Below are 24,423 nucleotides of genomic sequence, written 5' to 3'. Positions count from 1 at the left end.
AAAAAAAACAAAACAAAACAAAACAAAACAAAAAAACACCTAAATGAAAGATCTCTGTGAGTGAGATCCCAGTGGAAAGAACAGGTCTTCAAAGAAGGAGGTACCTTTCTCTGAAGGGAGGAGAGAACCTCCACTTTGACTATGACCTTGTCTAAACACGATAAGAGTCGGTGAACTCAAAAGGTGTCCACAGCCTTGGCAACTCATGACTGGAGCATAGGGTGATTACTGATGCCATAAACAGGAGTGTCAATTTGTTAAGTCAACAACAGGAGTCACTGTGCACTTACTCCTCATGTAGGATCTTTGTCCTTAATGTGCTGTACATTGAGATTTAATGCTATAACGAGTACTCAAACAGTATTTTTCACTTTGTGTTTCCATGTGGGTGCAAACTGTTGAAATCTTTACTTAATATATATTAAACTGATCTTCTGTATATAAAGAAAATTGAAAATGAATCTTGATGTGAATGGAAGGGGAGAGAGAGCGGGAAAGGGGAGGGTTGCGGGTGGAAGGGAAGTCATTGGGGGGGGGGTGAGCCAATGTAATCCATAAGCTGTACTTTGGAAATCTATATTCATTAAATAAAAGTTAAAAAAAAAAGATAGTTAAGGGTATGCTGCACACAGAAACACAGAAACATGATCATCACTATGAAAGAAGGTAGAGGAAGGAAATCTCCCAGTAAAAGTACAAAGGAAATCCAAAGTAAAAAATAGGAATATTTATGGAAGAATGGCAGGGCAGTCATTACTTATCAATAGTCACCTTGAATATAAATGGACTCAACTCTCTAGTTAAAAATACACAGACTAGCTGAATGTATTAAAAAAAAAAACCCATGTATTTGCTGCCCGCAAGAAACACATCTCACCAACAAAGATGGACACAGACTGAAAGTGAAATGATGGAAAAAGATATTCCATGCTAACAGAAACAAAAAAAGAGCTGGTGTAGCCATTCTAATATCAAACAAAATAGACTCTAACACAGAAACTGTTAAAAGAGACAAAAAGAAAAAGGACACTATGTAATTATTAAGGGATCAATTCAACAGGAACATGTAACTATTACAATGTATATGTACCCAATTACAGAGCACCTGGCCATTTAAATGAAATGTTAATATATCTAGAGGGAGAAATACACTCAAATACAGTAGTAATGGAGGATTTCAATATCCCACTTTCAGCAATGGACACATCAACCAGACAGAAAATCAGCAAGGAAACAGCAGTTAATCGACACTATAGGCCAAAAATGGATCTAACAGATATCTACAGAACTTTTCATCCTGCAGTTGCAGAATACACTTTCTTCTCACCAGTGCATGGAACTTTCTCTAGGATAGACCACATGCTAGGCCATAAAGCAAGTCTCAGCAAATTCAGAACAACTGACATCATACCATGTATCTTCTCTCACCATAATGGAATGAAGCTGGAAATCAGCAACTCAGGAATTTCTAGAACATATCCAAACACATGGAAACTGAACAACATACTCCCTAATGAACAGTGGGTCCCAGATATCAAAAGAGAAGTCAAAAAATTTCTGGAAACAAATGAAGGTGACAACACAACATTTCACAGTTTTCAGTATACAGCAAAAGCAGTGTTAAGAGGAAAGTTTTTAGCAATAGGTGCCTACATCAAGAAATTGGAAAGGCACCAAATATGAGTTATCAATACATATCCAGGATCTAGAAAAACAGCAGCAAAACAAACCCAAAACTAGTAGGAGAAAACAAATAATTAAAATTAGAGAAGAAATTAAAAAATTGAAACAAAAATACAAAAATCAGCAAAATGAAGAGCTGGTTTTTGGAAAAAATAAAGAAAACCAATAAACCATTGGCACAAATAACCAAAAAAAGGAGAGAGAAGACCCAAATCAATAAAATGATAAAAAAGGAAATGTAGCAAAAGACAGCACAGAAATAAAAAGCATCATCAGTTGTTACAACAAAGAGCTATATGTCAACAAACCATGAAACCCAGAAGAAATGCATAGATTCCTGGATACATACAACTCACCTAAATAGAACCATGAAGACACAGAAAACATAAATAGACCTACAACCAAGACAGGAAGTGAATCAGTAATAAAGATCCTCCCCAAAAAGAAAAGCTCAGGATTGGATGGCTTCACTGCTGAATTCACCAGACATGTAAAGAAGAACTAATGGGACTGGCGCTGTGTCATAGCAGGTAAAACTGCCACTTGCAGTGCCGGCATGCCATATGGGTGCTGGTTTGAGTCCTGGCTGCTCCATTTCCCATCCAACTCTCTGCTGTGGCCTGGGAAAGCAGTAGAAGATGGCCCAAGTCCTTGGGCCCTGGTACTGGTACAAAAACAGATGGATAGACCAATGGAACAGAATAGAAATGCCAGAAATCAATCCAAACATCTACAACCAACTTATATTTGATCAAGGAGCTAAAACCAATTCCTGGAACAAGGACAGCCTATTCAACAAGTAGTTCTAGGAAAACTGGATTTCCACATGCAGAAGTATGAAGCAAGACCTTATACCTTACACAAAAATCCACTCAACATGGATTAAAGATCTAAATCTACAACCCAACATCATCAAATTCTTAGAGAACATTGGGGAAATCCTGCAAGACACTGGCATTGGCAAAGATTTCTCAGAAAAGACCCCAGAGGCACAGGCAGCCAAAGCCAAAATCAACAGCTGGCTTTACATCCGATTGAGAAGTTTCTCTACTGCAAAAGAAACAGTCACAAAGTGAAGAGGCAACCAACAGATTGGGAGAAAAAATTTGTAAACTATGCAACTGATAAAGAGTTAAGAACCAGAATCTATAAAGAGATCCACAACAACAAAGCAAACAGGTTAAGAAATGGGCAAACGACTTAAACAGACATTTTTCAAAAGAGGAAGTCCAAGTGGCCAACAGACACATGAAAAAATGCTCAGCGTCACTAGCCATCAGGGAAACGCAACTCAAAACCACAATGAGGTTTCACCTCACTCCAGTTAGTATGGCTTTCATATAGAAATCAACAACCAATACTGGTGAGGATGTGGAGAAAATGATACTATAATCCACTGTTGGTGGGAATGTAAACTGGTAAAACCACTATGGAAGACAGTTTGGAGATACTTTAGAAATCTAAACATAGACCTGCTATCCCAATCCTGGAAATTTACCCAAGGGATATGAAATCAGCAAACAAAAGAGTTATCTGCACCCAAATGTTTACTGCAGCTCAATTCACAATAGCTAAGACATGGAATCAACCTAAATACCCATCAGCTAAAGACTGCAGAAAGAAATGATGGGATATGTACTCTGTGGAAACCTCAGTGGTTAAAAAAAATGAAATCTGGTCATTTGCAACAAAATGGATGAATCTGGAAAACATCATACTTTGTGAATTAAGCCAGTCCCACATATTCCCACAGACTTATCCCTAAGGGTAAAAAAAAAAAAAAAACAAAAAAAAAAAACTAAAAGCTTGCCATGGGACTCCAAATCCCATTAAGCTGGGTGGCACTAATCCCATTTTAGGTGATAAACTGATCATATTCAGTGTTGAACTGATCCATATAGATAGGATTAAGTGTCAAAGGGATAATATAAATAAAACCAATTGTGTGGTAATAACAATAGATAGAATTTAAAAAAAAAAAGAAAAAAGAAAGTTCCAGCATGGGTAGCAGTCCACACAGCAGATTCATAGAATGACAAATGCCCTAAACAGACTCTGACCCCAGAATCAGCACCCAGTGCATTCAGACTGGCTGAAAAGCCCATGAGAGCATTTCAGACATGGAAAGCCAAGCCAAGACAGTGGCAAAAAATGTTCTGCATGAAGGATCTCTGTGAGTGAGACCCCAGTGGAAAGAAGGGGTCATCAAAGGAGGATGTACTTTTCTCTGAAGGCCACTTTGCATATGGCCCTGTCTAAATAAATACTGACAGAGTTTGTGGTTTCAAAAGGCTTCTATAGCTTTGGCAGCTCATTTCAAGAGCCTCAGGTGGTCACATGTCAAAAATAAGAGTGTTGGGGCTGGCACAGTAGGTTAATCCTCCACCTGCAGTGCCAGCATCCCATATGGGCACTGGCTCTACTCCCAGCTGCTCCTCTTCCAATCCAGCTCTCTGCTATAGCCTGGGAAAGCAGTAGAAGATGGCCCAAGTCCTTGGACCCCTGCACCCACCTGGGAGACCCAGAAGAAGCTCCTGGCTCCTGGCTTCAGACTGGCGCAGCTCTGGCCATTGTGGCCAGTTGGGGAGTGAACCAGTGGAAGGAAGACCTTTCTCTCTGTCTCTCCCTCTCACTGTCTGTAACTCTGTGTCTCAAATAAATAAAACCTTAAAAAAATAAGAGTGTTAACTATTAAATCAACAACAGAAATCATTGTGCACTTACTCCCCATGTAGGACCTCTGTCTTTAATAAGTTGTACTATAAGAGATAACTGTAAAACTTGCTCTCAATCTGTATTTATACCTAGTGTGTGTGTGTGTGTGTGTGTCCAAACTGTTAAAATTTTTGCTTAGTGTAGAGTTGGTCTTCTGTATATAAAGTTAATTAAAAACAAACCTTAATGAAGAATGGGATGGGAGAGGGAGTAGGAAGTGGGATGGCAGTGGGAATGAGAGAGTGGGAATGGGGGGAAAAACCACTATATTCCTAAAATCTGTAGATAGTAAATTTGTATTCATCAAATAAAAGCCTTTTTTAAAAAACCAATCATGAAAAATTTGATATACCATTTAAAAAAAGAAAAAAAATAAGCCAGTCACAAAGGGACAAATACCATGTTTCCCCTGATGTACGATAATAAGAACCTAAAAAAATTTGTAGAAGTGAAACTGACACTTTGAGAAGCAATGACTTGAATAACCCTTGTCTTGACTGTTGAGGAACAGTTTTTTCTCTCTCTCTTTTTCATATTTGTTGAATAGTCAATTGAAAATAGATCTCAGTAAAAAATAAGAGTGGGAATAAGAGAGGGAGGAGGAAGCTTGTAACTGTAAAGCTGTATAGCCCTGCACACATTCCTACGGACTTACTTCTAAGCCTAGAATTTAACAACTTGCCATGGGACCCTGAATCCCATTACTTGGGTGGTAAGAATGCCATCTTAAGTGTTGAAGGGAAATATTAAGTGTTAAAGTGATCATATAGATAGGATTAAGTGTTAAAGGGATCACATAAATAAGATCAAATATCTGGTAATAATAATAGATAGAATTAAAAAGGAGAGAATGTTCCAACATGGGAAGCAGTCCATACAACAACTCATAGAATGACACTTTTTTATTTTTTTGACAGGCAGAGTTAGTTAGACAGTGAGAGAGACAGAGAGAAAGGTCTTCCTTTCCTTTGGTTCACCCCCCAAATGGCCACTACAGCCAGTGCGCTGCACCTATCCGAAGCCAGGAGACAGGTGTTTCTTCCTGGTCTCCCATGCCGGTGCAGGGCCCAAGCACTTGGACATCCTCCACTGCCTTCTCAGGCCACAGCAGAGAGCTGTACTGGAAGAGGAGCAACCGGAACAGAATCCAGCACCCCAATTGGGACTAGAACTCCGGGGTGCTGGCGCCGCAGGCAGAGGATTAGCCTAGTGAGCCACGGCGCCCGCCAGAATGACAATCACTTTAAACAGCACTCTGACTTCAGAATCAGGGGAAATACATCAAAATATTAATGTAGCCAATCATTTTTTGGAGAAGACCCCCAAGCCTCAGGCAATAAAAATAAAACCAGACAATTAGAATGGTCTAGCTGAAAAGCCCATAAGAGCATTGCAGCGTGGGAAGCCAAGACACTGTGGTAAAGAAAAAAATGTCCTACATGAAGGATCTCTGACAGAGACCCCAGTGGAAAGAAGTGGCCATCAAAGAGGGACGTGCTTTTCTCTGAAGTGAAGAGAGAAATTCCACTTTGCTTATGGCCTTCTCTAAATATGGAAGAAGTTTGTAGATTCAAAAGGCTTCCATAGCCTTGGCAGCTCATGTCAAGAGCCTCGGGTGATCACTGACATCACAAATAAGAGTACTAATTGTTAAATTAACAACAGGAATTACTGTGTACTTACTTCCCATTCAGGACTTCTGTTCTCAATGAGTTGCATTGTGAGAATTAACTGTAAAATTTGTTCTCAAACAGGGTTTTTTATGCATATGTGTGCAAATTGTTGAAATCTTTACATAGTATAGAGTTGATCTTCTGTGTATAAAGTTAATTGAAAATGAATCTTAATGGAGAATGGGACTGGGAATGGGAGGCTGGTATGGTTGGAAGAATCCTAAATTTGAACTTATGAACTTTATACTCATTAAATAAAAATTCTTTGGAGGAAAAAAAGCTTAAGAATAAACGTTTAGCCGGCGCCGCAGCTCACTAGGCTAATCCTCCGCCTAGCGGCGCCGGCACACCGGGTTCTAGTCCCGGTCGGGGCGCCAGATTCTGTCCCGGTTGCCCCTCTTCCAGGCCAGCCCTCTGCTGTGGCCAGGGAGTGCAGTGGAGGATGGCCCAGGTGCTTGGGCCCTGCACCCCATGGGAGACCAGGAAAAGCACCTGGCTCCTGGCTCCTGGCTCCTGCCATCGGATCAGCGCGGTGCGCCGGCCGCGGTGGCCATTGGAGGGTGAACCAACGGCAAAAGGAAGACCTTTCTCTCTGTCTCTCTCTCTCACTGTCCACTCTGCCTGTCAAAAAAATAAAAATAAAAATAAACGTTTAAAAAAAGGAAATCATCAAGAACACACAAAAAATGGGAGGATATTTCTTATTTAAGGATTACAAGAATTAGCATAATTAAAATGTCCAGGGGCCGGCACTGTAGCATAGTGGGTAAAGCTACCACCTGCAGTGCCAGCATCCCACATGGGTGCTGGTTCAAGTCCCAGCTGCTCCACTTCCAATCCAGCTCTCTGCTATGACCTGAAAAAGCAATAGAAGATGTCTCAAATCCTTGGGCCCCTTCATCTGCGTGGGAGACCTGGAAGAAGCTCCTGGCTCTAGATTGGCCCAGCTCTGGCCATTATGGCCAATTGAGGAGTGAACCAGTGGATGGAAGACCTCTCCCTTCCCATCCGCTCCCCTCCCCTCCCTCTCCTCTCCTCCTCTCTCTGTGTAACTCTTTCAAATAAATAAATCTTTAAAAAAGTCCATACTACCTAAAATCTACAGATTCAATGCAATCCTTATCAAAATACCAATAACATTCTTTACACAACAAGAAAAAAAATATCCTAAAATTCATATGAAGCCACAAAAGACCCAGAGAGCCAAACTCATAATGAGCAAAAAAACAGCAAGCTAGAGGCATCACAATTCCTGATCTCACAGCATACCAACAGCTTAGTACTGGCATAAACACCAACACAAAGAACAGAACACACAGTACATAATAGAGATCCCAGAAATTAATCCAGACATATACAACCAATTTTTGACAAAGGTGCAAAAAGCATGCATCAGAAAAAGGAGAGTCATTTCAATCAACAGTGATGGGAAAACTCGAATACATATGTAGAAGAATGAAATTAGATCCATACATCTCACCACATAGAAAAATCAACTCAAGATGGATCAAAGACCTAAATGTATGGCCCGAAACTATGAAACTGCTAGAAGAAAACAGGGGAAATATGTCAAGACATTAACGTAGCCAATCATTTTTTTTTTTTTGGAGGAGACCCCAAAACCTCAGGCAATAAACACAAAACCAGACAAATAGAATTATGTTAAACTCAGAAGCTTCTGCAAAGCAAACAAAACACTCAATAGAGTAAAAAGACATTGGATAAAATGGGAAGTATTTTCAAGTGACTTATCAGACAAAAGATTACTTAGGATATATCAGGATCGCCAACAACAACAAACCAACCAACAAATGAGCAAAGGACCTGAATGGACAGTTCTCAAAAGAAGAAATACAGATCCTCATCCAAGATGGTTGAATACATTCACACTAACTTCAGCTGCTCTGGGTTATGAAAAGAACAAAGGAAGGACTATATTTCCAGTGGTCTGATTGACATAAATTTTCTCCAGTGGAAGAAAAAAAAAAACGAAGAGCCCTTGGGACAAGAGGAGGGAAGACACAGGCACCCCTGCATCCAGCTGCAAGCAGCCACCCTATCACAGCAAAGTAGGAAGAAACTGCTGTGGGCGCCACAACTTTCAGTTTTAGCTGAGAGGGAATTCCACAGTCACCCACTGACTCTGACTTCAGCCTGGAGAGCTGACTGGGTCTGAGTAATGGCCAGGCTTGGAGCAGGGAAGCCTCCCTCCCCTCCCCACACAGATCACTGCACTCCACAGTGAAAAGTTGCACAGCACACCTCTGTTTGCTCCTACCAGTGTTATAGTCAGAGTCAGGGCAATGTGTGGGGCAAAGGACAGATGTCTAATTATTGCTAATAAAATTTTTTAAAAGATTCATTTATTTGAAAAGTAGAAGTACAGAGAGAGAGAAAGAGAGAGATCTCTTCCATCTGCTGGTTCACTCCCTAAATGGCCACAAAGGCCAGAGCTGGGCTAGGCTGAAGGCAGTAGCCAGGAGCTTCCTCTGGGTCTCCCACATGGGTACAGGGGCCCGACTACTTGGGCCATCTTCTGCTGCCTTCCCAAGCACGTTAGCAGGGAGCTGCATGAGAAACGAACCAGCCGGGACTTGAACTGGCACCCATGTGGGATGTCGGCACTGCAGGCAGAGGCTTAACCTTCTACACCACAGGGCTGGCTCCATTAAGAAAATTTTTTAAAATAGAAAGATTTTAGACAAATGTGAGGTTGAGTAAGGAAACAATGAGTTAGGTAACACCTTGAATGAGTTAAGGTTCAGGGCATTCCACCCAGCAGGCACTGTTCATGGACATACAAAGGAAGGGATTTCAGAAGTAGTGGGATTGGTTATATATCGGGGCCTTATGTGGACCTATCTGCACAGCTTGCAGTCTGTGACTGGCTGAAAGCTCAGCTGCCCTAAGGGCCAGGACCCCGCTACTTCTTAGGAGAACATACTCTCAAGGTAGGAGGCAGTTTGTTTACATTTTAAGTTAGCTAGATTTCACTGCATTCAGAAACACTATTATGACAAATTTAACAAGATAAATGCATTCTATTTTAGTCTTACAACTCATATTTGTAAATGAATAAACTAAACCCACTCACAAGCACTTAGATGAATCCTATAAATACAATGGTGATTTAAAAGATACAAAGAACATTTAATCAATGCATTTACGCATATAAAGTTCTAGTACGAAAAAGTTCAAACAGCGAAACATGCTATTTAATGTATGCTCAGATGGAAACTACAGGAAATTCACAAGGAGTCTGTTTTCATGGAAAGGAGGATAGTGAGCATGTTAGATGTGGGAGGAGGGGAGCCTCTACCACTGGCAATGTTCCATTTACTGGCATGCACAGCGGTTAGAGTGTATTCACTCCATCATACTCATTGCACTGCATTTTTTGGTTTTGTGCACTTCTCTGTTTTATTTTACAAGAAAAAGGCTACAAATAAACTATTGCCAAACATTTTTTTACCTGAATCTTACGGCAGACAGAAGAACAATTTAAATATACTATTTAGGAAAAAAATCAGACAAAATATCAGACACTCCATGTAACACAACTTGCCTTATTTCTGCAAGAGTCAAAAGAATTGAAACAGAAACTGTAGGAGAACACGCCAGGACAAAAGGAACCAAAGACCTTTAGCAGCCATGGTATTATCTGTAATCAACAATGAGGGAAAAGGCACAATTGGATATTTTAAATATGGACTAGACAATAACTGCTGTTAAAGAATTGTTTTGAGGGGCCAGCATTGTGGCATAGCAGATAAAGTGTCGGCATCCCACATGGACACCAGTTCAAGTCCTGGCTGCTCCACTTCCAAACCAGCTCCCTACCAGGGGCCTGGGAAAAGCAACAGGGAACGGCTCAGGTACTTGGGGCCCTGCCACTCATGTGGGAGGCCAGGGTGGAGCTCCAGACTCCTGGCTTCGTCCTGGTCCAGCCGTGGTTGCTGTGGCCATCGGAGTGGTAAGTAAACCACTGGATAGAAAATCTCTCTTTCTATCTATCCCTCTAACTCTTTCAAAAAAAAGAAATAAAAGAGTCATTCTGAATTTCTTTCAGAATAACAGTATTATGGTAATGTAGTTGAATATTCTTTAAATAAATGTATATTAAATAAAATTAGAACATCTGAAAAAATTGAAATGCACACACCTACATGTACACCAAGATTTTTAAAATAAGCAAAATATTAATAACTGTTCAACCAAGGTGGTGACTTTATTGTACTACTCTTTCAAACTTTTATTGGAGAGTTTAATAACAGATGGTTGAAAAATAATTCAACAGTTATGTTTCCTGTTCCTCAAAAGAGAAAGAAAGGAAGAAAATTAAGGGAGGGAGAGAGGAAGAAAGAGAAAAGAATATATGGGAAATCCTTGAGTTACTAGGAGAATAAGTAAAGCAAACCACCAATATGAATTGGCAATCATTTTAAAAAATACATTTGATTAAACTCTTTATATTTTATGTATGTTCTCCACACCCCTTTCTCAAGTTCACATATTTTTTTTAAGATTTTTTTAAATTTATTTATTTGAGAGGTAGAGTTACAGAGAGAGAGACAGAGAGAAAGGTCTTCCTTTTCCACTGGTTCCCTCCCCAAATGGCCGCCATTGCCGGCACTATGCCGATCCGAAGCCAGGAGCCAGGTGCTTCCTCCCAGTCTCCCACACAGGTGCAGGGGCCCAAGCAGTTGGGCCATCTTCTACTGCTTTCCCAGGCCATAGCAGAGAGCTGGATTGGAAGAGGAGCAGCCGGGACTCGAACTGGCACCCATATGGGATGCCAGCACTGCAGGTGGTGGATTAACCTACTGCACCATGATGCTGGCCCCCACATATTATTCTAAGATCACAAAGTAATTTTCTTTTTTCTATATAGTATTTTGAGTAAACAATACCTCTCACATGGTTCAAAATCTGGAAAGCCTAAAACAGCATACAATGGAAGACCTTGCTCATGTCTTTGTTTTGTGTCCTTCCAGACATTTTGTGCACACATAGTCCAATTCATATATATCAATTCTTATGTATAAATGAGACTTCCAAATCTAAGTTGTCCTTGGTTTTGTGGGGGTTTCCCCCTAATTATATTTGCTTAGTCCCAGCTGCTATCAGCAGTTATTTGGTGGACAGCGCCCTCTTGTGTGTAAAACTGAAACTTCAAAGGAAGGCTGATCAAAAACTGGAATGTTTGACTATTTTTTTGAAAGATTTATTTATTTTTATTTGAAAGTCAGAGTTAGAGAGAGAGGAGAGAGAGAATCGTCTGTCTGCTGGTTCATTCTTCAAGTGGCAGCAACGGCCAGAACTGACCCAGCCTTTGCCGTTGCAGCAATTTGGGGAGTGAACCAGCAGATGGAAGATCTCTGTCTCTGCCTCTTTGTAACTTTTTCAAGTAAATCAATCTTAAACAAAAAAAAAAAAAAAAAAAAAGGAAAAAAGAAAGGCACTCACTAGTTGGTTGGTTGGCTGAAATGTATATCAAACGATGACCCATCATGAGTAAGAGATGCCTAATCTCCCTTGGTTTACTGTAGAGGAAGGAATTCAACAGCTTAGGAAGACTGAATGATAAAATGGATAAAATGGATCTGTTCCTTAAGACCTACTCACCCTGCCAGGCAGGGAGAATCCAGAAATATACCTCTAACCAATACTTGGAGAAATACATTTGTGAGGAGAGCCCTACACCCTTGAAGAGCTCTGTGATTGCTCTTCTCTGTAGGCTGGACCTTATGGTGGCAACCACTGTCACTTAACTGGAAAAGTTAAATGCAACAAGAAGAATTAGATCCCAGGGTGCTAGGTGCTGAGCAGCAGCACTTAACCATCAAAGGCAAGGTAGGTGTAATTACCACAATGCACAGGAGACACAAAGCAATAATCAAAATATTCTGACATGCAGATCTATGGCACTGACTAATCATAATGTTCTTAGAAATGAAATAGATAAGGACAGGCACTATGGCACAGCAGGCTAAAGTTCAAGTACTGGCTGCTATGCTTCTGATCCAGCTCCCTGCTAATGTGCCTGGGAAAGCAGCAGAGGATGGCCCGAGTGTCTGGGCCCCTACACCCACACGGGAGACCTGGAAGAAGCTCCAGGCTCCTGGCTTCAGCCTGGCCCAGCCCTGGCTGTTGTCACCATTTAGGGAGTGAACCAGCAGATGGAAGATCTCTTTTTTCTTCTACTCTCTTCCTGTAACTCTGCCTTTCTAATAAATAACTTTAAAAAAAAATGAAATAGATAAGGGCCATTGTTGTGGCATAGTGGGTGAAATTGCCACCTATGGTGCTGGCATCCTGTATGGGCACCAGTTTGAGTACTGGCTGCTTCATTTCCAATACAGCTCCCTATAATTGCTTGGAAAAAACAGTGGAAGATGGCCCAAGTGCTCAGACGCCTATCACCCATATGGGAGACCTGGATGAAGCTCCTGGTTCCTGGCTTCACCCAGAGTAAGCCCTGGCCATTGTAACCACTTGGGAAGTGACCAATGGATGGAAGATTTCTCTTTCCCCCTCTCCGCAACTCTTTCAAATAAATACCTCTTTCAAAAAAATAGATAGAAAGCCTACCAAATTCTTTAGCTGTATAAGCAGAAAACTTACAGGTTAAAGTGAATAAAAGTATAACTAAGATCAAAAAAACAATCACAGCCTCTTAATTGCCAGACTTGAACCTCAACCCCTTGAAAGGAGAGGTCAGGTCCCCAGTAAACAACTGAAAATTTATGCTGTTAATTTTCCCCCATCCTTGCACAAAGGCACATATGGCCTTTTATCAGTTTGACTATATTGGGGTAAGGGGACTACTGGATATTGACTCTGAATTGATGATTTCAGGAAACCTAGAGTGTTACTGTGACCCACGAGTTAGAGTAAGGGCTGAGGGAGGTCAAGTGGCTAATGGAGCCTTAGCTCAGCTCTGAGACACAAAGGGTCCTGTGGTTCCCCAAATGCATCCTGCCAATAATTTCTCTAGTTGGTTCCAGAACACAAAATTAAAATAAAGTTAGAAACTGGCAGAATCCTCACACTGGTTTCCCAACTTGAAGAGTGAGGACGATTATGATGGGCAAGACCAGGTAGAAGCCACTAGAGTTGCTCTTACCTAGGAAAATAGTAAAACACAACACCGCATTCCCGGAGGGACTACAGAGACTAGACCCACCCACAAGGACATGCAAGATATAGGGGTGATGATTCCCATGTCACTGTTCATTTCTCCTGTTCAGCTTGTGCAGAAGACAAATGGACCCTGGATAGCGACAGTGGATTATTGTAAGCTTAACAAAATGCTGACTATTCACAGCTGCTGTGCCAGATGTGGTTCCATTGCTTGAAAATATTTAACACATCTCTCAGTACTTGGCAAGTGCCTTTTTTCTCCATACCTGTTCATAAGGCCCACTAAAAACACTCGGCTCTCAGCTGGCAAGACTGAGGTCCTACCTCAGGGGTATGTCAACTCTCCAGGCCCATGTCACAAGGGTCCGGACTGCTTTTCCCTTACAGTTATCACACTGGCCCATGACACTGACAACCTCATGCTGATGGAACATATGCTTATGCTAGTGAACATAAAGTAATAAATCCTAAACCTGCCTAGAATTCAAGGGCCTTTCACCTGAGTGAAATTGTTTAGGAGTCCAGCAGTGGCGTGTGCAGGTTGAGGTAGCCCTTCTGCAGTAGATGACAAGTTGTTGCACCTGGATCCTCCTATGACCCAGAAAGAAGCACAATGCCTAGCAGGCCTAGCTGCATTTTGGATTTAGCACATTCTTCACCTGGGTGTATCACTGATGCCCGTTCACTGAGTGGCCTGAAAGCCTGGTTTTGAGTGAGGCCCAGAAGAGAAGGCTCTGCAACAGCTCCAGGATGCTGTGCAGGCTGCTCTGCCCCTTGGACCAAATGATCCACTAAATCAAATTGCATTTGGTGTCAGTGGCAGCTGGTGATGCTGTTTGAAGCCCTGGCAGGCTCCTACAGATGAATTTCAGTGGGGGCCTTAAGATTTTGGAGCAAGGCTCTGCCTCTATTTGCAGATTACTACTGTGCTTTTGAGAGAGGGCCCTTGGCTTGTTACTGGGCATTTGTAGAAACTGAAAACTTGACCAAGAGATATCATGTGACCTAAGATTCTCTTTATGAACTGGTTGTTATCTGATCCACCAAGCCATAACACTGAGCATGCACAGCAATGCTCCAACATTAAATGGAGATGGCATTTATGTAATTTGACCTGAGAAGGTCCTAAAGGCACAACAAAGTTACATGAAAGAAGTAGCCCCTTTCCTGTGGTCCTTATTCCTCTCAGATTTCTTTCTTTCTCCCCACCTTCATCTATGAACTCATGGAGAGTTCCATATGGTCAGTTAACTGAGGAACTGACCAGGACCTGGTTTATAGATGGTGCTTCATGCACCACTGGAAAGTAGCCAGATGTAACACTACAGTCTCTCTCTGGACCATCCCAGAAAGACAGTGGTGAAGGGAAATATTCTTGGAATTTCAGGCATTGCACCTGGTTGCACACTTCACTTAAAAGAATAAATGGGGGCTGGTGCTGTGGTGTAGTAGGCTAAGCTTCTGCCTGTGGTGCTGGCATCCTACATGGGCGCCAATTCACATCCTGGCTGCTCCTCTTCCAATCCAGCTCTCTGTTTATGGTCTGGGAAAGCAGAAGATGGCTAAATGCTTGAGCCCCTGCACCTACATGGGAGACCAGAAAGAAACTCCTCATTTCTGACTTCAGATCAGTCTGGCTCCGGCCATTGTGCGCATTTAGGAAGTGAACCAGCAGATGGAAGGCCTTTCTCTCTGTAACTCTACCTCTCAAATAAATATTTGCAAAAAAAGAATAAATGGCCAGATGTGTGATTATATACAGATTCTTGGACTCTAGCCAATTGTTTGGATAGATGATCAGAGACCCGGAAGGAATATGAATGGAAAATTGGTGACAAAGAAGTTTGGGTAAGAGGTATGTGACTAGACCCCTCTGTGAGCAAAGGTTGGGCAGATACTTGTATCCCACATAAATGCCCACCAAAGGATGACCTCAGCAGAGGAAGACTTTAATAGGAAGATAGAATGACCTCTTACGTGGATGCCAGTCACACTCTTTCTCCAGCCACTCCCATTATTGTCAATGGGCTCATGAATAAAATACCCAGAGTGACAGGGATGGAGGATATGCATGGGCTCAACAACATGGACTACCACTCATGAAAGCCAACCTGGCTATCAATCTGCCAGCAGCAGAGACCAACACTGAGCCCCTGATATGGGACCATTCCCCAGGGGATCAGCCAGCTGCCATGTGCATATTATTTATATGAAATTGCTTCCATCATAGCACGGGAAGTGTTTGTCCTTGCTGGAATAGACACTCTGGATATGAATTTGCCTTGCCTGTACTCTAAGTTTCTGCCAAAAGTACCATCTGTGGGCTCACTGAATGCCTCATCCACTGTCATGGTATTCCACACAGCCTTGCTTCTGACCAGAGGGCTCATTTCACAGCCAAGAACTGCAGCAATGGACTCATATTCATAGACTCCATTGACCTTACCATAGTCCTCATCCTGAAGCAGCTAGCCTGATAGAACAGAATGGCCTTTTGAAGTCAGAGACATAGCCCCGGCTAGGTGACAATTCATTGAAGAATCAGGGCAAGGCTCTCCAGAAGGCAGTATGTGCTTTTTTAAGATTTATTTATTTATTTGAAAGGCAGAGATACAGAGAGAGAGAGGCAGAGACAGAGAGAGAATCTTCCATCCTCTGGTTCATGCCCCAAATGGCCGCCTCAGCTGGAGCTGCATCGATCCAAAGCCAGGAGTCAGGAGGAGCCTCCTCCAGGTCTCCCACATGGGTGTAGGAGCCCATCCTCCTCTGCTTTCCCAGGCCATAGCAGAAAGCTGGATCAGAAGTAGAGTAAGAGGGTCTCAAACTGTAGCCCATGTGGGATGCCGGCACTGCAGGTGGCAGCTTTACCAGCTACGCCACAGCGCCAGCTCCTATCTATGCTTTGAATTGACATCCAGTATACATTGTTTCTCCCACAGCCAGGATTTACAAGGCCAGGAGTCAAGGGGATGGGAATGGAGTGACATCACACACCATTACCCCTAGTTATTCACTAACAAAATTTTTGCTTCCTGTTCCCTTGATGGTAGGCTCTGCTGGCAGAGAGGTCTTTGTTCTAAAAGGAAGAATGCTTCCAGGACACACAATGATGATTCCACTGAACTGGAAATTAAGACTGCCCCCTGGACAATTTGGGCTCTTCATACTTCTTAGTCAACAAGCTAAGAATGGAGTTCTGATGTTGGCTGGTGTGAATAACATCCTAGAGTATGTCTTATTATCATGCCCCAAGGCCAGTGTTATGGAGTAATGGGTTAAGCCACTGTCTGCAATGCTCGCATCCCACACGAGTTCTGGTTCTAGTCCTGGCTGCTCCACTTCTGAGGCAGCTCTGTGCTAACATGCCTAGGAAAGCAGTGGAAGATGGCCTAAGACCTTGGACTACTGCATCCATATGGGAGACCCTGAAGAAGCTCCTGTCTCTTGGCTTTGTCCTGGCAGCCCCTCTTCAGATCCAATTCTCTGCTTTGGCCTCGGAAAGCAACAGAAGATGGTCCAAATGCTTTGGCCCCTGCACCTGCATGGGAGACCCAGAAGAAGCTCCTGGCTTCGGATTGGCCCGGCTTCAGCTATTGTGGCCATTTGGGGAGTGAACAAGTGGATGGAAGACCTTTCTCACTATCTCTCCCTCTTTTATAACTTTCTCAAAAAATAAATCTTAAAAAAAAGAATATGCCTGTGTGTATGCATGGATATATTAAGCGATGTCTTTGTTTTCATTCTTCTCTCATTCCTTTATCATGTGACAATAAGATTTATTGTTTATATCAGTGTTAAGTATTTTTATTTTTATATCATGGTACTTAGCTCATGGGATATTAGAAGATAAGAAACACAATGGTTTTGTCTCCTCTTCTAGTGAAAGGATACTGTGCTTTTGGTTGTATGCAGGAGTATTGCATCATTTTAGTTGAAGCCATTACTTTATTATTGTCTTTAGCTGGAAATTAAATATAGTTTAAGAAGACACACATGGGTGACAAGTTAATGAAAGGTAGGCTTGTGATGGTTAATTATAGATATTAACTTTTTAAAAAATATTTATTCATTTGAAGGGCAGAGTTACAGAGAAAGAGGTCTTTCATCTGCTGGTATACTTCTCAAATGGCCCAAGGCCAGGGCTGGGCCAGCATGAAGCCAGGAGCCCAGAACTCCCTCTAGGTCTCCCATGTGGGCGGCAGGAGCCCAAGAATTTGGGACATTCTTTGCCACTTTCGCAAATAGTAGGGAGCAGGATCAGAAGCGAAGCAGCTGGGATTCAAATTGGTGTCCTTATGGGACGCCAGCATCGCAGGCTGTGACCCTGTGTGCTGCTGTGCCATAGCACCGCCCCCTAGATATCAACTTGACCTCACTGAGGAATATCTAGAATCCTGGAAAAGCATTATTTTAGGTGTGTTTATAAGGGTGTTTTAAAATGTGATTTCAATAAGAGTGGGAATAAGAGAGGGAAGAGATGTACAATTTGGGACATGCTCAAGCTGACTTGCCCCAAACGGTAGAATTAGAAACATACCAGGGGATTCCAAATCAATCCCATCAAGGTGGCATGTACCAATGCCATCTCACTAGTCCAGGTGATCAATTTCTGCTCACAATTGATCATAATGAAAGGACTAAGAGTCAAAGGGATCACATGAACAAGTCTAGTGCCTGCTAATACTAACCAATAGAATAAATAAAGGGGAGAGCAATCCAACATGGGAAGCGACATACACAGCAGACTCATAGAATGGCAGATGTCCTAAACAGCACTCTGGCCTCAGAATCAGCCCTAAAGGCATGCAGATCTGGCTGAAAAGCCCATGAGAGTATTTCAGGCATGGAAAGCCAAGACACTCTGGCAAAAAAATAAAAAATAAAAAACAACAACAACAACAACCCAAACCTAAATGAAAGATCTCTGTGACTGAGATCCCAGTGGAAAGAACAGGTTATCAAAGAAGGAGGTACCTTTCTCTGAAGGGAGGAGAGAACTTCCACTTTGACTATGACCTTGTCTAAATAAGATAAGAGTCGGTGAACTCAAAAGGCTTCCATAGCCTTGGCAACTCATGACTGGAGCATAGGGAGATTACTGATGCCATAAACAGGAGTGTCAATTTGTAAAGTCAACAACAGGAGTCACTGTACACTTACTCCTCATGTAGGATCTTTGTCCTTAATGTGCTGTACATTGTGATTTAATGCTATAACGAGTACTCAAACAGTATTTTTCACTTTGTGTTTCTATGTGGGTGCAAACTGTTGAAATCTTTACTTAATGTATACTAAACTGATCTGCTGTATATAAAGAAAATTGAAAATGAATCTTGATGTGAATGGAAGGGGAGAGAGAGTAGAAAGGGGAGGGTTGCGGGTGGGAGGGAAGTCATTGGGGGGGGGAGGAAGCCAATGTAATCCATAAGCTGTACTTTGGAAATCTATATTCATTAAATAAAAGTTAAAAAGAAGAAAAAAAGAGAGAGAGAAAAAAGAGAAAGTGTCAAAAATCACACTTTTTTTGTTTTTGACAGGCAGAGTGGATAGTGAGGGAGACAGAAAGAAAGGTCTCCCATGTGGGTGCAGGGCCCAGGCACCTGGGCCATCCTCCGCTGCACTCCCAGGCCGCGGCAGAGAGCTGGACTGGAAGAGGAGCGACTGGGACAGAATCCGGCGCCCTGACCAGGACTAGAACCCAGTGTGCTGGCGCCACAGGTGGAGGATTAGCCTATTGAGCCACACATATTTTTATTTAAATAACCAGGTTAGAAAATTGTAGAAAAGGACGAGTATGTATGCTTGCTTGATTGTTCCGAGTAGAGTTCAGCTTGAAATTACAGTCAGTTTCTGGTGTTTTTGAGAAAGTCATTAAAGTAGTATCAAGGTAGGCAATCAGACAAACTAATGTGGAACACATAATAGAAATCAGAAATCTGAATGAGAGGCTGATTACAACAGAACTAAAGCCATGGGTATGGATGAGAGTCCTTTGGCAAGAGTACAGCAAAAGAAAGAATAAATGTTCAAGACATGGAGCCTTAAGACAACCAAGACTTCCTACTTTCTACTAAAGAAGAAAGAGTTTGACTAAAGCAGAGAAGAAATGGCCAAAGATTAGAAGAGGAATAAAAGTGTGTAGTGTTGAAGAGACAGAAAGAGAAGTGATGAAAAGAGGGGATAAAATATAGACTAATATTAGATGATCAAGTTTCAAAAGAGCTGAGAAATGATCTTGATTGGGCAATGAAAGATCACTAGTGACTTTTCAGAAAAAGTGGCTGATTCAAATGCCATTTACTTAGCAAGCAAAACCTTTTTAAAACATATGAAGGGTCTTCATACAGTTCATGGGAATGTATATTATGAAAAACTATGCATTGGGGCCAGCGCCGTGGAACAGTAGGTTAATCCTCCACCTGCAGCGCCAGCATCCCACAGGGGTGCTCTTTCAAATTCCCAGCTGCTCCTCTTCCGATCTAGCTCTCTGCTGTGGCCTGGGAAGGCAGCGGAGGATGGCCTGAGCGCTTGGGCCCCTGCACCTTCATGGGATACCTGGAAGAAACTCCTGGCTTCTGACTTTGGATCAGCCCAGCTCTGGCTGTTGCGGCCACTTGGGGAGTGAACCAGTGGATGGAAGACCTTTCTCTCTGTCTCACCCTCTCACTGGCTATAATTCTATCTTCTACCACTCAAATAAATAAATAAAATCTTTTAAAAAATGTGATTTCATGCGAGTCTGAGTGAATTTGGGTTGTAGGGGCATAGACCCAGCCTCCATGTGTGCAGGAACCATCAATTAGCTGCTGCATGTCCAGCAAGAGTAAACAGAAGGTGAAGGTAAACCAGTCTATGGTTCAGAGAACTAGAATGTTCTCATCTCCTGTCCTGGATATCAGAACTCCAGGACTCACACCAGCAACCCCCTTATGGGTACTCAGGCTTTTGTTTTTTTCCTTCTTTCCTTTTTTTTTTTTTTATTTGAAAGGCAGAGTTACAGAGAGATTTTCCATCTGCCTGTTCACTCCCCAAATGGCTGTAATGGCTGGGGCTGGGAGCCCACAACTCTATTTGGGTCTGGAAGCAGAGCAGCCAGGACTTGAACTGGTGCCCATATAGGATGCCAGAGGTTCAGGTAGCAGCTTAACCTGCAGAACAACATCAGCCCCAAGGCTTTGGGTTTTAAAAAGTAATACCCTTAGCCTGCCTGGTTCTGAGGCCTTCGGACTTGGACTGAGCCACAGTCTGGTGTCTCCAGCCTGCAAGTGACTTGTCATGGCAATTCTCAACAGCCATAATTGCATGAGTCAATTTTCATGCATTCATCCATATATATGTCCTATCAATTCCATCTCTAATTAATACACTTAGCCACAATTCACCTAATGCATGTTAGTTTAGGATTTTTGGTTTGAAGAAGGTGCAGAGATGACCAGCTAACGCGAAAGAGATTTCTTTCTAGGAGAGACAGAATAGTGGGGTCTGAAGTGAGGTTATCAGCTTGCCAGATGGCGGGTGGTGGTCTCATGTGGGCACGAAGGATGATACACCAACCCTGATAAGGTGGGCTTGGGGCATGCAGAAAGGTCCATTGGCACTTGTTGACCAAACTTTCTTAATTGCAATGTATTGTCTTTGCAGTTTGGAATGTCCCAGGTGAGAACCTTGTAAAAGCCAATGCCTGGGCAGCTGAACACCCAGCAATACAAAAGTCCACTGTTTTAGATTATCTATTTGTGCCCAATGGCCTAACAGGTCATGACAATAAGATATTGAGAACCAACTGCAGGAAAATAATAAGTGAAAACAATGCTGCTAATGAGAGGGCAGGCAAGTAATTTAGGCAGTAATCAGCTCTAGACATACACGGGGAAAAAACAAACTACATAAACTTAGCAGGAACTTTGTACTAGATTTAAAATCCAGGGTTTGCAGTCAGAGCAATACCGTTTGGCTAGGAGTCTCTACCTCTAGGGAGACACGGTCAGAGAAAAATTTACTCAGCAAAACACAGGTATATATAATCAAGAGTATTTAAATTGCCATCAACGAGACCAACTCATCTGTCTCCTAGTCATTCTCCTACACAGCATGTGTTTGGCCTCACTGCCATGAATTTCTCAATTTCCAAGCACCTAATCTCCATGCTATTATATTTAATAAGGAAATGGCATTGAGAGAGGAGCGAAAAGCTGCCAAGGCCTTTATATTTCCTACTCTTAATCTGAATTACCTTGGGACCAGGTTTTCTGTATATTAAGTCACCAGATGTTACTCCCTGTTGGCATAAAAACATCTTAAATCTTAAAATGGAATACAAATTTCTGTCTTCCTAGAGAACACACAGGAGCATTCAAAAACAGAAAACACTTGTCTTAGTCCATTTGGGCTGCTGTAGCAGAACACCTGAGACTGGGTAATGTATAAACAACAAGCGCATGTAGCTCACGGATCTGGAGGCTGGGAAGCCGAGATCCAGGTGCAGCAGATTTGTTGTCTGGTGAGAGATTGTTCCTCACCAAGGGCACCTGCTATGCATCCCCAACGAGCAAAAGAGGCAAACAGTCTCTCTGGTGTCTTTTGTAAGGGTACTAATCTTACTTACGAGAGCTTTGCCTCGAACTAACAGCTGTCCAGAGGCCCCGCTCCAGTTTTAACATAATGATGGGGTGTGATGGTAGATAATAGTAATATGTAAGTAGAATTCCATAAAATCAACCTAATTTGATAATACAATTCATGTGGGCAATGAATGTATTAATTTCAAATCCAGCTTCTTGCCTCCTGTAGAAAGAGAAACAGTAAGTACAGACTGGTATCATGTGCAAACAGGAACCACATGTACTTAGCAGTGAGGGAATAAACACACATTCAAGTGCAAGTGTGGGCTGTCCCACACAGAAATAACCATTAGAGTGGGCCAAAGAGTTGCCCGTATACGAAAGAAAACAGTGGAGAAATGTACCTCTAGGCAAGAGCTGGAGAGGTCCGTGCAACCCAGACTGATCCATGGAGAGAAAATGAGAGCGGTATACCTGAGTGCCTCTCTAGGTGGGAAAAAACCTCTTCTCTGGCTTCCTCCTCCTCTTATGGGGAAGCGGAAGGTCTCTGAATCTCACACACAGGGTTGGGTCTGAGCATGCGTCCTGATCCCATATGCCACAGGTGCATTCTGGGAAGATGGCGTATGAAGCTGACAATTAAAGAGATAGGGTTACACAGCAGGAGTACAAGAGTTTCAGATCATGTAAACTTTAATTGCCTAGTTACACCATATCAAAATGGCCAAAAAATGCAAAGACAAGTCTTGGGAAGGTTTGTCTTTAAGTCTCACTTGACTATATCCCTGGACACTGCTTATCTTGTATTTGAATGGCACTGTTGTTAGATTCCAAGTTTTTGGCCGGCGCTGCGGCTCACTAGGCTAATCCTCCGCCTGCGGCACCGGCACCCCAGGTTCTAGTCCCAGTTGGGGCGCTGGATTCTGTCCCGGTTGCTCCTCTTCCAGTCCAGCTCTCTGCTATGGCCTGGGAAAGCAGAGGAGGATGGCCCAGGTCCTTGGGCCCTGCACCCGCATGGGAGACCAGGAGGAAGCACCTGGCTCCTGGCTTCGGATCAGCACAGCTCCGGTCATTGTCATCATCTGGGGAGTGAACCAGCAGATGGAAGACCCCTTCTCTCTCTCTCTCTGCCTCTGCCTCTCTGTAATTCTGCCTTTCAAATAAATAAATCTTTAAAAAAAAAACTTTTAAAAATATAAAGGTCTTTAATAAATATAGGTATTTGTTACTATTCTATCTCAACCATTAAAAGTCAATTTAGGGGGCTGGTGTTGTGGTGCAGTGGGTGAAGCTGCTGCCTGTGATGTCAGCATCTCATATGAACACAAGTTCCAGTCCCAGCTGCTCCACTTCTGATCTAGCTCCCTGTAAATATGCCTGGGAAAGCAGCAGAATATGTATGGCCCAAGTGCCTGGGCCCCTGCAATGCACATGGGAGACCTGAATGGAGTTCAAGGCTCCTTCCTTCAGCCTGGCACAGACATGGCTGTTGCAGCCATCTGGATAGTGAACAGTGGATAGAAGACCTCTCTGTGTCTCTCCTCTCTTTGTGACTCTGCCTCTCAAATAAATAAATATATATATATTTTTAAAAGCCAATTAAGGTAGCATACATAACTGAATAAGCATTAAGAATCATCAAACACTTCAAAAACATTGGTTGTAAGAGGTTAGATGGATTTATTTTTGGAACACTGTTTATGTTTTATAAGCACTAACATAAGATACCCCAACCATATTTACTATAATGTATTTGTTATGATTTAGATAATAGTTTGGATGTCCACTGGAGGCGCATGTATTAGGGGCTAAATCTCCACAGTTTTATGTTAATTGTTAATTGACTAACGGTGAAAGATGACCTTTACGATGTCTAGGAGCCAGGCTTAATGTAAGGGCTTTAGATTACGGGGGACTTGTCCTTGGAAGATTGTTCTCAAGAGAACAGGGTTGGCCAGCGCCGCGGCTCACTAGGCTAATCCTCTGCCTGTAGCGCCGGCACCCAGGGTTCTAGTCCCGGTTGGGGCGCCAGATTCTGTCCTGGTTGCTCCTCTTCCAGTCCAGCTCTCTGCTGTGGCCCAGGAAGGCAGTGGAGGATGTCCAAGTGCTTGGGCCCTGCACCCACAGGGGAGACCAGGAGGAAGCACCTGGCTCCTGGCTTCAGATCAGCACTGTGTACCAGCTGCAGCGGCCATTTAGGGGGTGAACCAATGGAAGGAAGACCTTTCTCTCTCTCTCTCTCTCTCTCTCTCTCTCTCTCTCACTGTCTAACTGCCTATGAGAGAGAGAGAGAGAGAGAGAGAGAGAGAGAGAAAGCAGGCTTATATAAGCAGTTTGGCCTTGCCTCCTTTATTTCCTGGCTCACTTCGTGGTCCTTCCTCCGTACGTGTCTGGCCACTGCCAGTCTTGATCAGACACCAGAGTGATAGGACTGCCCCAACCTGGACTGTTAAATGCCAAAGTATGTTCTAAAAATAAACCTTCTTTTTAAATAGCTTCCCTCAGGTATTTTGAAGTAATGAAAAGCTAATACAACATTCTCATTGCAAATTTATATTTATGCTACATTTAGTTATGCTCCAATACTGTCACAATTAATTTTGCTTTTTTTTTAGAGACTTATTTTTTGTTTATTTGAAAGGCAGAGT

At 42.6% G+C, this 24,423-nt stretch overlaps 1 long non-coding RNA gene across 1 annotated transcript in view; it reads right to left on the bottom strand.

The window, feature by feature from the left end:
- Positions 1–22,890, bottom strand: part of LOC149125009 (uncharacterized) — a 47,850-nt gene extending 24,960 nt beyond the window's left edge. The window contains exon 1 of the long non-coding RNA XR_016211908.1: positions 22,180–22,890. This is a non-coding gene — a long non-coding RNA (uncharacterized LOC149125009). The remainder of the gene's footprint in view (positions 1–22,179) is intronic.
- Between the last annotated feature and the right edge of the window lie 1,533 nt (positions 22,891–24,423).

Source organism: Oryctolagus cuniculus, chromosome 8 (genome assembly GCF_051225735.1).
Source record: "Oryctolagus cuniculus isolate XC-2025 breed Fujian yellow rabbit chromosome 8, ASM5122573v1, whole genome shotgun sequence".
Taxonomy (NCBI): Eukaryota; Metazoa; Chordata; class Mammalia; order Lagomorpha; family Leporidae; genus Oryctolagus; species Oryctolagus cuniculus.
Note: the sequence above shows the minus strand (reverse complement) of the source record. Positions and strands in the feature narration are given on the sequence as shown.